We start from the raw sequence: 13,568 nt of genomic DNA, 5'->3' as shown, positions 1-13,568 counted from the left end.
GTCTGTTCTCTGGGAGCTCTCTCTTCATGCCCTTTTAGTGGTCCCCCTTGCTCTTATATAAGTACTAGAGATGCAAAAACAGTTATTCAGAACAGGAGTGTGAATTTGCTTTGATGCTATCCTCCCTCCCCCCTTTTTAAATTTGTGTCTGCAGCAGTTTTTTACTGCATCGAAAGTGAACAGGAGCAGGAGCTCATCACTACCCTGGTAGCCAAAATCTGTTGTGTTCAGCTTTGCACAGCAGCCTGAGAAACTGGGATGGTCTGATCACAGCTAAGGTCAGGGACGTTTGGCTTGGGACACAAGGAGAATGGCTGTGTGAGGTGGTTTTGGCTTGTATACCAGAGGGAACAGGCCCCTTCCTCAGTCGGTTGAGCAATTTAAACAAATGAATTGCTGAACTCTGTTCATCTCCAAATCACTGGCAATGCCATTGCATTCTTTTGCTTTGTGTCTGTGACATGAGGTTGTTTGGTGGTCTTGTATCCTTGTAAAGGATGAGAAGAGGAGCATGTCATGAGGAGCCCATGCACTGCCCCGCGCCTCCTCCTGCATCCGACTCCAGGGTCACCTGTGAACAAGGAGCAAGGCTTGCCAGCCAGGCCAGGGTCTTGTCTTCAGTCAAAGCAATGCAGTAATTTGGGGAGTGGGAAGTCTACAGCCTGGGACTCTCACTGTGGCTGGCAGCAGTTTCTGTCCAGGGCTTACAAACAGTAGGGATTCATTCCAGAGGAAGACTCAAATCTGCCTGAAGTCCTTATTGACACCTTCTGAGCTGACTGTGCCAGACGTGACCCATTGCCCTGGATTAAGCCTCACTTTGAAAATTTGGCACCAGCTTGGAGTGAGAGGTTACTTAGTGGGGAATCAGGCACAAATGTTTGGGGTTTTATTGCCTTACATGCAAATTACCAATGTCTGTGGATCACCCTAAGAGGAAGAGCACAGGAAGAGAACTATTTGTGCTCACCATCATCTCTGTCACGTGAAAAGGTCTCTGTCATTACTGTGCAATTTTGATTCTCAGCACAGACACCTTCTTTAGGACCAGGCACCCATGTGATGAAAATCAGCACTGACGCACCAACACCAGTGAGCCTGCTGGGCTGGCAGGTGAGCTCCTCTCCCATGGCAGAGTTCTCAGACACAGAACCCACCAAACAGATGGAATTCATCCAAGTCACATAATGATGGGCCTCTGTGTTTGATACGTGGCACAGAGGCAAAGGACAGGAGTGACATCTATGCTGGAAATTTGAAGTCCCTCTGTTCTAAGATGGCAATCTTACCTCAGAAATTCAATTTTCAGGGCAGCCCTAAATAGCTGAGCTGCCCTTTGTATGGCAGCCCTTGAGAAGGGCTGTCTGGGCTGTCACTGACCTGTGCACACCCAGTGTCTGCAGTGGTGCTGGGCTCACTGGTCCCTCTGATGCTGGGTGCACATCCACATCCCTCCAATGCCAGCAAACACCAGGGGCAAATCCATCAGAGGCGTGGGCAGTGGCTGAGTCTCACCCAGTGACTGGCCGGTACCAGGCTGCTCTAGTAACTTCCTCTTAATGAGTAAATTACCCAAATCAAAACCAGCCTCTAGATACTTCGCAAATAAAGACTAAAGAAGTGTTTGACAGGTGCTCAGCTCCCTTCTTCTCTGCTCTTGTCCTCTTGCTTCTCTGTTTTCTGAATCTCCTTTCCACCTTTATTGGCATGAGGTGTGGTTATTTTCCTTGCTGGGTTAGTGTTTGTCTCTTCCCTTTCTGTTTCTCATGCATGAGTTTGTCGAGCAAGCACAAGCCATTTGGCCCACATTGATTATTTATGAAGGTGGGAACCTTTTATCTCAGCTGCTTAGTAACTTAACGCTGGTGTAGAGAGAGGCTGCCTGCCAGCAGCTGCACGCCTTGCAGGAGCTGGGAGACAGGCAAGGAGGCTGAGGCGTTTCAGCATCTGAGAGGAAGGGCGTGGATAGGGGAGACAAATAGGGCTGAACCCACTCTGGAGGGTGATTTATCTATAATGACACCAGGAAGCAGGGGTAAAATGACACCTTTGGGATTTGGTAGCGCTTTGCGTTCACCTTGCAGAGTTCCTAAGAAAATATCAGTAAAAAATGAGGCCCATTATTATAAATTCCAAAAGGAAGGGATGAAATTTTCAGGAATGAGTGTGAAGAGAACATGGCACCTCTGCTTTTGTACCTGCAGATGCCTTGCTGTTGCCTGGGTGCCAGATGTACAGTCTGATTTCTGTGAGTGAGGGCAGAGCCAAAAAGAACAAAAGATTTCCATTTCAAGCCAGGCTTAGTGGGAGAGGTGTTGCAACCCTCTGGTGAGAGTGCATACCGTGATTTCTGCAAAACCAGGCAAGTCACGCACTTGTAATGGGTCACTGGGACGTGGTCAGGTGGAAACAGAAAATGTGCTTGCCTCCTCAGCTCCCCCCCTTTCCTAGCCCAGATTTTTGTGTTTTCTCTCTTCTCATTGCCTATCTGCTCACAGTGCACTCCACTAGTCTGGAAGGTGGGGAAGAAATACACCTGGGCAAATGTTCACAAAGACATTTGCAGAGGGTCCCCCATATGAAATGCACTGTTGGGAAGATCCATTCTCAGGATCCAATATACAAATACAAGGCTGGCAGCCTGGAAAGGTGTTGTCCCTTTCCTGTATGCATAAGTATGCAGGAAGGCAAATTCATTGTGTGTTGGAAACTGCTCCAGAGCAAAACAAATAGATCAACACCAAAGGACAGGAGCTGAACTGTTTTATGAATGGAGCTGCTATTAGAGTGCACTGCAAACAGGATAATGGAATATCAGCTGAAATTTCATTTTACTGTTACTACTAAATCAAAATCCTGCACAGAGTTTAATATAGTTCTCCTAAAAATTTCCTGTCACTTCTGCTCTTCCCTTCATCCAGCAACAGCTGAGCATGTCAGATTCCAATCTGTCCCATGGCTTATGAAAAAAATGTTGTATGGAAAAAATATTTTATGGGAACATAAATTTAAATGCTGCTCCAGCATCAGTGCCTTTCAGAGAGAGCATGTTACAGGAGCTGCCTTCGAGGTGACCAGCCAGGGCAGAGTAGGGGTAATGTGAGGGAAGGAGAAGGACAGCCTGCCCCCTTCTTTAGCTGCCTGTGGTCAGGATGTGCCAGGATATTCTCTGGTGGGATGAAAACCGGACAAGGGCAGGGGATATCTGGGAGGCATCCGCAGCCAGCCAAGCGAGTGCACACAGGCGCCATGGGTCCTGAGCCTCATTCAGCAAAGCACAGGGATCCCTGCCAGCCTTCATGGCTCTCCCCACCGCACACAGGGCAGCGTAGCTGTTGAGGGAGGCTGGTGTCTCTGTGGCAGGGACACAGTGAGCTCCCAGAGCCAGCTGTGAGAGGACGGGCTCAGCTCTTGGGTCCCTCCCAGCCGAGCCCATACCCGAGTGCGGGCACCACGAGCAGGTTCTGCTTCCCCCCCCGCCGCCGAGCGAGCCTTTCCGTGAGGCTGCCTCAACAAAAGGCAAATCGAATTTTCCCCTCCAGCAGTCTCGGTGGCAGCAGAAAGCAGGGCTGAGCTGATCTGAGCAGCGCAGGGATGCTTTGCTGTGGCTGCCATGCAGCCTGCAGGGCTCTCTGGCTGCCCCATGCCCAAAACCTGCTGCTGCCCCTGACTCCCCTGTTCCCCAGCAGGGAGCAAGGCGTGCACCCCCAGCGCTGATCCAGCAGTGCTTTGCCTTCCCTCTGTCAAGGCCGCCCAAAATCCTCATTTTCCTTTCCTGTTAGACCAGCTAGTGTGTCACCAGGTGGCAAAGGCTGCCCAGGGCAGGTGGCTCTGTCGCTGTAGTGCCGGTGGAATGGCAGTGGCATTTAAACCTGGATATTAACAGAAGCCTAAGGAGTGACTGGCTGTGCCCGTGGGCATTGCCAAGGCTCTGGGCACAGCTCAGCTGCCCAGAGCAGCTACTGACGACCAGCTGAGCGAGCTCAGAAGGTGTTTTCAAAGTTTAAAATTTGATCTTACGAGTTGTCTGGGGATGAACGTGAAGAAAGTCCTAGCCTACATGTGCAGAGTTTTCTGTGACGAGTGTATTCCGAGGCGCGGGGACAGGATGCGCTTTTTAGGGAAAGGCAGAGGCAGGCAGCACACCATGCGGGAATGTGCTATCCCCAGGCATTCCGCTCAGCGGAGCGCTCACCTACAGACACGCCTCCTGAGAATCCTCTGTCCTGGTGGGTGTTTGCTTACACAGGCATTCCCCAGAGATCGTCCCTGGAGACAGTTTTAGCCTGACAGGAGAGCTGCCTTCATGGCATGTATTTTTAACAAGGCTTAAAGATATGAGCTATTCCCATCCCCTTCCCTGCAGAATAAATACTTCAGGGCAGAGCACTTACTGATCTGATCTGCCCGAAATCCTGAGAGATTAGCTCAGTTGTGTGTTCTGGCATAGCCTCTTCACAGGGCCCTGCTGCCCAACCAGGAGGAAGGTGCCACAAAATGTCTGGAGGGTTGAAGCCTTCACAGCCCTCTGTTGTCATAATTATCCTTCCTACGGTGCTCCAGGGGTTGTGCAGATAACACTGATAAGGCACTGACAGGTCCTGGGCGACAGGAATGCTGTGATGCCCAGGCTGGCAGACTTCTGAACTCTGGGGACATCACCAGCGACCTGAGACAGTCCTTAGGTCCTGGCACTACTAACACCAAACCTGAACAGCTAGAGCTGGCCAGTGGGCACCCAAATGATGCTGGAGCATCTTATTTACTTGTGATGGCCACCAACAGCCAAGTGCCTGTGTGAGCAAAGGCCTAACATACACAGGGTGTTGAATAGCTAATGAATTGGGATGTGGAAGATTGGCCAAAACTGTTAAAATTTCCCTTTATGAACAGAGAAGAAAACCCACATCTCCTTGTGTAAACATGCCTGGGTGGAGAATTGAACCTGTGTTTGTGAACTCCCCCCTTGCTGCAGATCAAAAAGCTGATTTGATGATGCCTCTGTGACACCAGGATTTGTATTTTAAATGGAAATTTCTTGCCATGTGATGACAATCACAGCAGAGACAGAAAAGGGTTCCCTGGTTCTGGGCTCTGTGGTTCCCAAGCTCCACAAATAGGCAGTAAATTATTACAGTCACATTGAAGTGTGACCTTAATAGCCCTAAATGCTTCCAGTGTGTATAACGATGTGATAGGATCGTCATGTGGGTTTTGCTAGTGCAGTACCACAGGGTAGGAAATGAAGTCAGCCACAGGTGTCTGAAGAGTCCAAACCTTGTCAGACTCACAGATGGTAACTACAGAGTGATGAGGGGAAGCCTGAATCTTTCTTCTGTCTGTGCTTAGCACCTCTGTAAAATCACCTGAGAGGTATACATGAGGTATTCCTTGCTGTGGGGCTGATAGAAGGTGCACTGACTAAAAGCGAAGACATGGCCGTGATCTTTGTAGATGCCCACAGCCTCAGTCCAGGAGATTCTTCAGAAAAGTTTACAAGAGCCATGAATTGTGCTCTTTCTTACAGGAAGTGCACTTTGCCTCAGAAAGTTCTTTCTTTTCTTACCTCAGCAGTGTGTTTTCAGCCTATCTGCTGAGCACCCAGATGTGCCAGGCTGCAACCCATGGATGGCAAAACCTCATAGTTCCACAGTTTTTGGTACTTGATCCTTGATTTTTGTCCTTTCTACAGAAAAAGTTAATAGACTATGGACCTGGCATGTTTAAATCTCTGATCTGGTCTGGTTACAACTGGGATCATTCACATCTCTATCCTGCATGGAGGGACTGCTGCAAAAATTCAGAGGTAGCCAAGTCTCACCCTGAGACACTTTCAGTCTCTGCTCACGCCCTGCTGCTGCTTTACAAATATCTCTCTTCTCTCTTGGAAACAGATAAGTAACCAGACAACCCAGCAGCTCAGATGTGAGGGTCTGAGCTCTTGGTCAGGAGCCGTGTGTGGCAGAGGAGGAAAAACGTGCAGCTCATTCATGGGGATGCTGCGTGGAGCTGCCCTGGAAGAGCCTGTGGGTGTTTGCTGAATGCTTCGTAATTAAGCTGATTCTGGGCATGCTGATTATAATTTCAGGGAGATGTGGAACATCCTGCAAATACTTGCATAAACATCTGATTCCCAGGACACAAGCGAGCAGGGTCTGTATGGGTGTATGGGAGGGAAGGGGAAGCAGCCTGACTAGTGAGTGTTTTGAGAGCAAGAATAAATAGGTGCTGTTGCATCTGTGACATTGTTTTGGTTTTTAATCCAGCGGGGAGGAACCACAGGAAATGGTACATTTATAATCTTGCCTTCTGTCTCTGTCAGCCAGAGTGAATAACTCATTAGGATGCAGGTTTTGCTCTTTTTGTTCATCAAAGCAATAATGCAGAGAGAAGCCAAGTGAACTTGGAAGACCATCGTTGAGCATCTCTTGTACTTTTTTTAGGGATAGCACTGGTGGAGGACCACTCTGTTTTCCTAGAGCACTATCCAGGTTCTACTGTTGTCCATGGGGAGTCCTTGATAAAAATTTTCTTAGGACTTTAAACTGCATGGTTTAGGACTGTGACTGCTGCAAAAAAAGTTTGACTCTGGAGAAAAGTTGTGAGAGTTACCCCTGTCCCTACCCCCAAAATCATAGAACCATAGAATGTTTTGGGATGGAAGGCACCTTAAAGATCATCTAGTTCCAATCTCCCTGCCATGAGCAGGGACAGCTTTCTCTAGAATCCTAGAGATACTTGGCTGTAGACTTCAGTGAGGGTATATCAGTTAGACTGTTAGAGCCCTGGTTTAGTACCTAACAGGTCTGGAAAATGCTCTGAGATCCCACCTACCCCGACCATTTGGGACATTTCATATCCCATAAAGAGTGCAATTGCACTATTTATCACAACCTTTCTCCAAACTTCCCAGCAGGATCCTTGCTGTGCCAAGTACTGCAGACTGCATGGGGCATCCATAATCCAGCCTCGGTGCTTCTGTGCTGTCTCATGGAAGCTCTGGACTTTCCCTGTATCCTAGCACAGCATTAGTGCTGAGGTGAGGAGGGAACTAATTGCCTCCAGGCATTTTTGTCAGCCTGTGCCATTCTTACAGAGCTCTTGGCCTTGCACATTATGAAGACAGGCAGGGAGGCAGACGTGGGTGTATCTGTGTGACAGGGTGGGGGCAGCAGCTCCAGACAGCGCTCTGCTTAATTGGTTTCCTTCCTTTCCCACTGTATTAATCACCTCCCTGTGCATGCTGCCCAGGGCTCATTTCCAGTCATTTTGCAGGCCTAGTGAGAGGCCGTGGAGCAGCCCAGGAGTGGATTGCTTCTCAGCAGTCCCTGGGCAGAGGCACAGGTCCCTTTTTCTGTCTCCCTGGCTCCAGAGCAGCCTACTTTCCACCCAGTCCCTCTTCGATGCTCGTTAATGGAGAAGGAGGTGAGCATAAAATGGACTGCTAAAACCTATGAATATTTCAGAGGAAAAAGTCAAGGGACTCCATTAAATCCTCTTCAGTTTCTGCAAATGGAGTTGGGGGGTGGGTGTGCTGCTTAATGAGAAACTCCAGTGCCGTGTGACCGCATGATGCTTCCCAAAGCCTCCCTTTTGCACCGTCCCCATAGAGTCCCCAACACTGCTGCCATCCTCTCCTTTCCCAGACAAGTCAAACATCTCTGCTGTCAGCTGTGTCTCCTGCTGCCTCAGCCTGCCCCTACATGCCCCACCCCAATATTTACCACCCAATTATCCTCAGATGTACTTCTTCCCCCATCACACTCATAGCATGAGGCACCCCTTGAGCTGCCCAGCATCCCAATGTCCTACAGCAGCCCACCAGCTATCAGCACACTGTTTACCTTCCCAGCATTTCCAGCATCCTTCCCACCTCACCTGCTGTCTTCCCCCAGCCCCTTCCCAAGTCCCCATCCTCATCACAGCCTCCTCCAGACAGCTGCTGCCCCCCCAGCAGCAAACACGAGAGCGGTGGCGGCTTTCAGAGCAACAGACAGAGCCTGACAGCCCCATATGTTTCAACAGAGACAGTTCCTCCCTCTAATGGGCCCAGAGGAGCACGGCTTTCAAAGGATTCAGCGTGGAAGTGACAGGCTGGAAAGTCTTATTAATGGCCTGCACGGCAGCATGGGCCGCAGGCAGCGTATGCCAGCAGCCAAGAGGGCACGGCCAAGCAGAGACAGAGACCCTCCCCAGCCACAGGTCTGCCACAGCCCATGCCCTGGGGCAAGCAGAACCCTTCCCTGGGCTGGGGATTGCCCTTAGGCTCTTTTCTAGAGACCAGTCAGCATGTGAGGCCTTCCCAGACCATGCAGCCTGCATTGCACCCTGTTCTCCCAGCCCTGACTGCCAAGCGTGCCCTGTGGAGGGTCTGGCACCAGGCTTGGCTGTCATGCAGGGAGAAGAGCCTGGGGAACACAACCCACAGCTGTAGGTCTTCTCTCTCTTTGCTGCTGTGAAGCAGTGGAGTCAAGGAAGCCAAAGTGGTAGCATGCAGGAACTGTTCATCCTTTTGCTGGGTGCTGCCAGCCAAACAGGAATTGCCTTCTGGTCTTTAAGTGCCTGCTAAAGAAAGTGACCTGTCATCACTCTGAGAGCTGCCCCTCAGAAATATCTTCTCCAGGATCATTGGTCTTCCCCATCCAAAAGCTCAAGGTGTCTGTGCTGTCAGACACCAGCATCCCCTTAGGCCAGGACTCGTGGCAGTTTCTTAGCTTTCACTCTGTTTTTCCTAAATCACTCAGGTCTGCCTCAGAAGGAAAGAGACCCAAGAAGGAGAGATTCAGGACCTGGGCAAACAGAAGGAAGGAGTCTCTGCACCACAGCATCCACAGTGAAATTCATCTCCTCACTTAAACAATGAGCTGCTGCACAGACAGGTGTTGAGTGAGGATTCATTGAAATTTAAGCCACAGACTGTAGATGGATAAATAGCCAAGGATGGGGACATCCAGTGTAGAGGGGGAAATGGAACCCTCTCCATTAGACCTCACCTCCAGTGACAGAAATTGTTTTCCCTTTCTGGCCCAGGGTCCTAAGGATGGCCACAAAACCCTTCAGAAGATGACTATCTCAAGGTAAGAAAAGCATAATTATGGGCTCAGCAGAGAGAGGCCTCACCAGCAGTTTTCAGTTCACCCCAATTAACTCTTCCTCGTTATGCAGCCACTGATGACCTGTACCACCCTTCCTCTCTCTCACCACAAATAATGAAGCTTCTCTCTCTCTCTTGGTTTAGCATCCACCCATTGCTCCTGAAATGCTAATAACATTTTACTCATAACTTGCTTAATCAACTACCATAATTAAATTAAGCAGTGCCTTTCTAGCTACATACAGCTTGTATTTTGGGCTGCGGGCTGATGCATTTGCAGAGACCCAAGTGCCCCAGTCTGTCTGGTACAAGCTACCACCTCTCTCCAAACCCTGCCTGTCAGCCACAGTGCTGTTCCTCTGAGACAAATGGGCTTTCACTTCCTTGCTTCTCTTATTATTAATGTTTGCAGTTTCATGCCAAGCTGGAGGAAAAGTATTTCCTCTTTAATATATAAAAATGGCCTTTCATGGAGAAAAGTAATTTCATTTTTAATAAACAAAAGTGATCTTAGGTACAGAAATGCATCATTTCCTTTCGCTTTTTCTGCTCATTTTCAACAAGGGAGTAGCCCTGTTCAAACTTGATGCCAGCTCTGTGTACTGGTTAAAAGGGACAAAGTGTTGCAGATTGGGAGACTGTAAATGTCCATTACAGAGGGTTTCATATACCCTGCTGAGTAAAGGAAAGCAGACTTAGAAATCTGAGTGATTCTATGAGAAACAATGGTCTTTTGCCTGTGACCTCACTAGAGCAATAAAGGTGGCAAGTGTGCTGTGAAGCTGTTGGCATTGTCAAAAAGCAGGAAAACCTGAAGTTCCTATTGCAATGTCCCCAAGGAAAGGAAGTCTTCCCCAGCCCAGAGTGGGACAAGCCAGGGGAACACCAAAGAAATGGGAAACACTTTGCTCACTCAGAAACTGGGGGAAGTTTGCTGCTGTATTCCATGTATGTGGCAAGATATCCAAAGGGAGTTCACCTGGGCAGCTGGAGGAGGTTGAACACCCAAGGCGAGTCATGGATCCATTTTCTACAATTCAGGCAGAAAGTTTATTTCTTCTCACAGTGGCATGAATATGACTCTGGAAATCTTGCAGGGCAAACTTCGTGTGCCTTGTTAGGAAGTCTCAGGTGGAGATTTGCATTAGGCTGAATTTTACATTCAGCTGACACACATGCCCTGGGCCAACTATTCAGCTCCTTCCCTCCCCCTCTGCTGTGCAGCAGATAAAAGAGTGCAAGGCAGCCTTGCTACCTCAAGACAACCATTTACTTGGAGAGAGGTCCTTGAGTATCCTTTCAGAGGTGTTCTGCCCCACAGAAGCAAAGCCAATCTGCCAGGGCTGATCCCTGCAATCTAGTGATGTGACTAATTGAAACCACTTGATTTTGAATGCTTAATATTTGTTTGCACACAAGATGTAGTCCACGCCTTTTTTGGAGAAGCCATGAGGCAACTGATGATTATATACAAGAATACAGACATCTAATTGTGTCATTTGTAAATTGGCACTTTGTCCAGAACCCATGTGAGGTGCTGAGGTCTGCTCTGTTTCCCAGGCAGCTCCTTGGAGCCTCATCAGGAATTTCTGGGCCCTTGCTAAGCCAGCTGCTGCATTTCATAGATGAGTTGCAAGTGATTTCTAAACAGTGGTTGTAAAGCTTCCTGGGATGAATAGATGTGACAAAAATGCTTGATTTCAGCTCTGCTCTTGAGCTGCTGTCAGATACAGCTCAGGATTAAGTCAGAAGCCTAGCACAGCCCAGGCAGCAATTCCTACTCTGTTCTTATATCATTGCATTTGGCACAAACTTGATACTGAGAGAAATAATTGGTGGGGCTTCTTGGCCGCTGAAATATATATTTCTGTCTAAAATACTTCTGGTGTTTCCCAGTGAGCTACTGAAGATTTAAATCCAATGAGGAATCTGATATCTTTAGATAAGCTTGCACAAAGTTGCCTAACTTCTTTCCACTGAGGGTGGCAGGGCACTGGAGCAGCTGCCCAGGGGGGTCGTGGCTCTCCCTCTCTGAGGATATTCTGGCTTCTGTGCCATCTGCTCTAGGCAACCCTGGCTTGGTAGAGGGGTTGGACTGGATGATCCCCAGAGGTCCAACCATTACTGGTTGGTAACCCCCATTCCCATTTCTATATCCAAGCATATTCCCTGACTCAGAACATCCCAGGCCCAGATATTGCCATGGACATTTTACAGCTCTGTGGTGCCCAAGCACAGCATTTCTCAGTTCAGCTTTTTCCAGACAGTTTCCAGGCAATGCCCCGACAGCCACAGGCCTTTCTTGGGTCAGAGCATCTGTGGGGATGTCTGTGTCACATTATATAAAAACCCAGGACTTTAGTGACCACATCATCCATCAGGCCAGTTACATATTCTGCCTCAAGGGATATTAACCACAATAAAAGCATACTGGCCTGTATGGCCTTTTACTTCACCATTTCAATGTAACATAGCTTTTTACCCAGACAGAATAAGTAGAAAGCATTTTTCCACGGTTGTCAGACTTGACTGAGAAGGTCAAGGGAGAATGAAATGAGATTTTTTTGTAAAAAAAACAAAGTCCTACACAAGGGAGAAATTTCTGTTCCAGGAGCAAATAATTGCACACAACTACACGAATTTATAAGTGAGAGACTTTATTTGAACCAATTTTTCAAATACAGACATCTGTATTATTCTCACTTCTCGGGAATGTTTTCTGCTCATTTTTGAAGCTTGCAACCTTAGGACAATATTCAGGACATATGTGTACATTAGATCTCTGCAGATGGACACATTCATAATGCACAAGTACAATGAGTGAGAGACTCTTTCCAGATCCTCACACAAGAGCATCGGAAATGGGCCGCTCTAATTGTCAAGTTCTGCTCTTTTTATCTTCCAGACACGTCACAGTTCTTGATACTCTCTAGGCTGTAGCCACCTTCTTCAGGCCCCGATTTATTACTGTGTTACTTCAGCTGTATGCCAGTGGAACTCCTCAAAATAGGGCTTAGGTGATGCACAGGGATTTGTTTTATTTATTGGGAACAGGCATGAGCAGAAAAACCAAGCTATCGGGTGAACAGTTCACCTGGGATTTTCTTTTGTGAGAGTAGTCTAGGTCTCAGGCTGGGATTTCTGATTTTTTAGAAGTGACCAGTGGTTCTGGGTGTGTAATACATGAATCTTGATGTTCAGAGCATACAGGGGACCTGTGGCTTGGACCCCAGTGAGGTGTCTCTCAAGTTGGGCACTCCAGATGTGAGCCACTGGGGTTACTAGCCTGTTCTGCAAATCTCGACCTTCACCTCTTCTTCCAAGTATTGCTCAACAGAAGAATGTAGTAATAAAGCATTGTAGGTAAGAATGCAGGCTCGTACATGACCTGAGATCAACACCCTGAAAAATGGATAGAGGGTAGCGCTTTCAGGACCACCTAAATGACTCATGATCTTCAGTTCCATTTTGGGAAATTACTGGAGAATTTCAGGCCTGAGACCCCCAAATGCGCCGCAGAGAGGAGTTTGGACATCCTTCAGCATCTGGGCCTTAGGAACTTGCATCTCTTTGAAAGCCAGTGAAATGTGTGCTCTCAAGTGCCCATGTCACTTAGGTTATTCTGAAAACTGTACCCTATATACATATAGGTAGATAAGGGGCAGACTTTCACAGGCACAAGTGGCAGTTAAACATGTAACTCCCATTGATTTTTTTTCCCCCTCGGGGACCTGGAAAATCCCCCCCCGAGGAGTTGAATCCTCCTCTCGCATTATTTTCACACCAGATTAACACCACTGCTTCCAGTGGAGCGACTCCTGAGTTACCCCAGTGTGAGCGAGAGGAGAACCAGTCCTGAGGTGCTCTAAATATCCAGTGAAAGTGCTAATGTGGCAATGCAGAAAAGCAGGGAATCTGAGCACAGGCCTGGAAGAGGACCCCCAACGTCACCTGTGGTGCCACTGAGCTGCAGGTGACCACCAAGCAGACTTCTTAGCCAAGAGGAACCACAAAAACATTCATTCAAACCCTTCCTTCCACCTCTGCCAACCACAGCCACTCCATTTCCTTCCTAAGACACCTATGACAAGCAGCAGACCTTCAGTATGAAAACTCACAAGTGCTAGTTTGCTGTTTGGAGACCACAGAAAAAAAAGAAATAACTCCTGTGGGGAGTTTGGTATGAATTCCCTCTTCCTTTTTTTCTTCTTTCCTTTTTTTCTAAATTCCTCTCCATCAGTCATGGCTATTTCTTTTATCTAGAGTAACATGTTTCCCAAGCAATGCTGTTTATGTGGTCACTACAAGTGAGTTCCTTATGGCTAAAGCCTCTCATGGGGCTGCATGAGGGTTTAGGATTGGAAAGCACTGGGTCTGAAGGGATCTCAGCAGGATGCCCTTCCCCTCCCTTTGGAATGTGATTCACAGAAAAGCTCCCTGGCTGATGCAACTATTGCAAGGGTTGTGGGGTTTC

Source organism: Zonotrichia leucophrys, chromosome 1 (assembly GCF_028769735.1).
Source record: "Zonotrichia leucophrys gambelii isolate GWCS_2022_RI chromosome 1, RI_Zleu_2.0, whole genome shotgun sequence".
In the NCBI taxonomy this organism is placed as follows: Eukaryota; Metazoa; Chordata; class Aves; order Passeriformes; family Passerellidae; genus Zonotrichia; species Zonotrichia leucophrys.
This window is presented reverse-complemented; position numbering follows the sequence as displayed.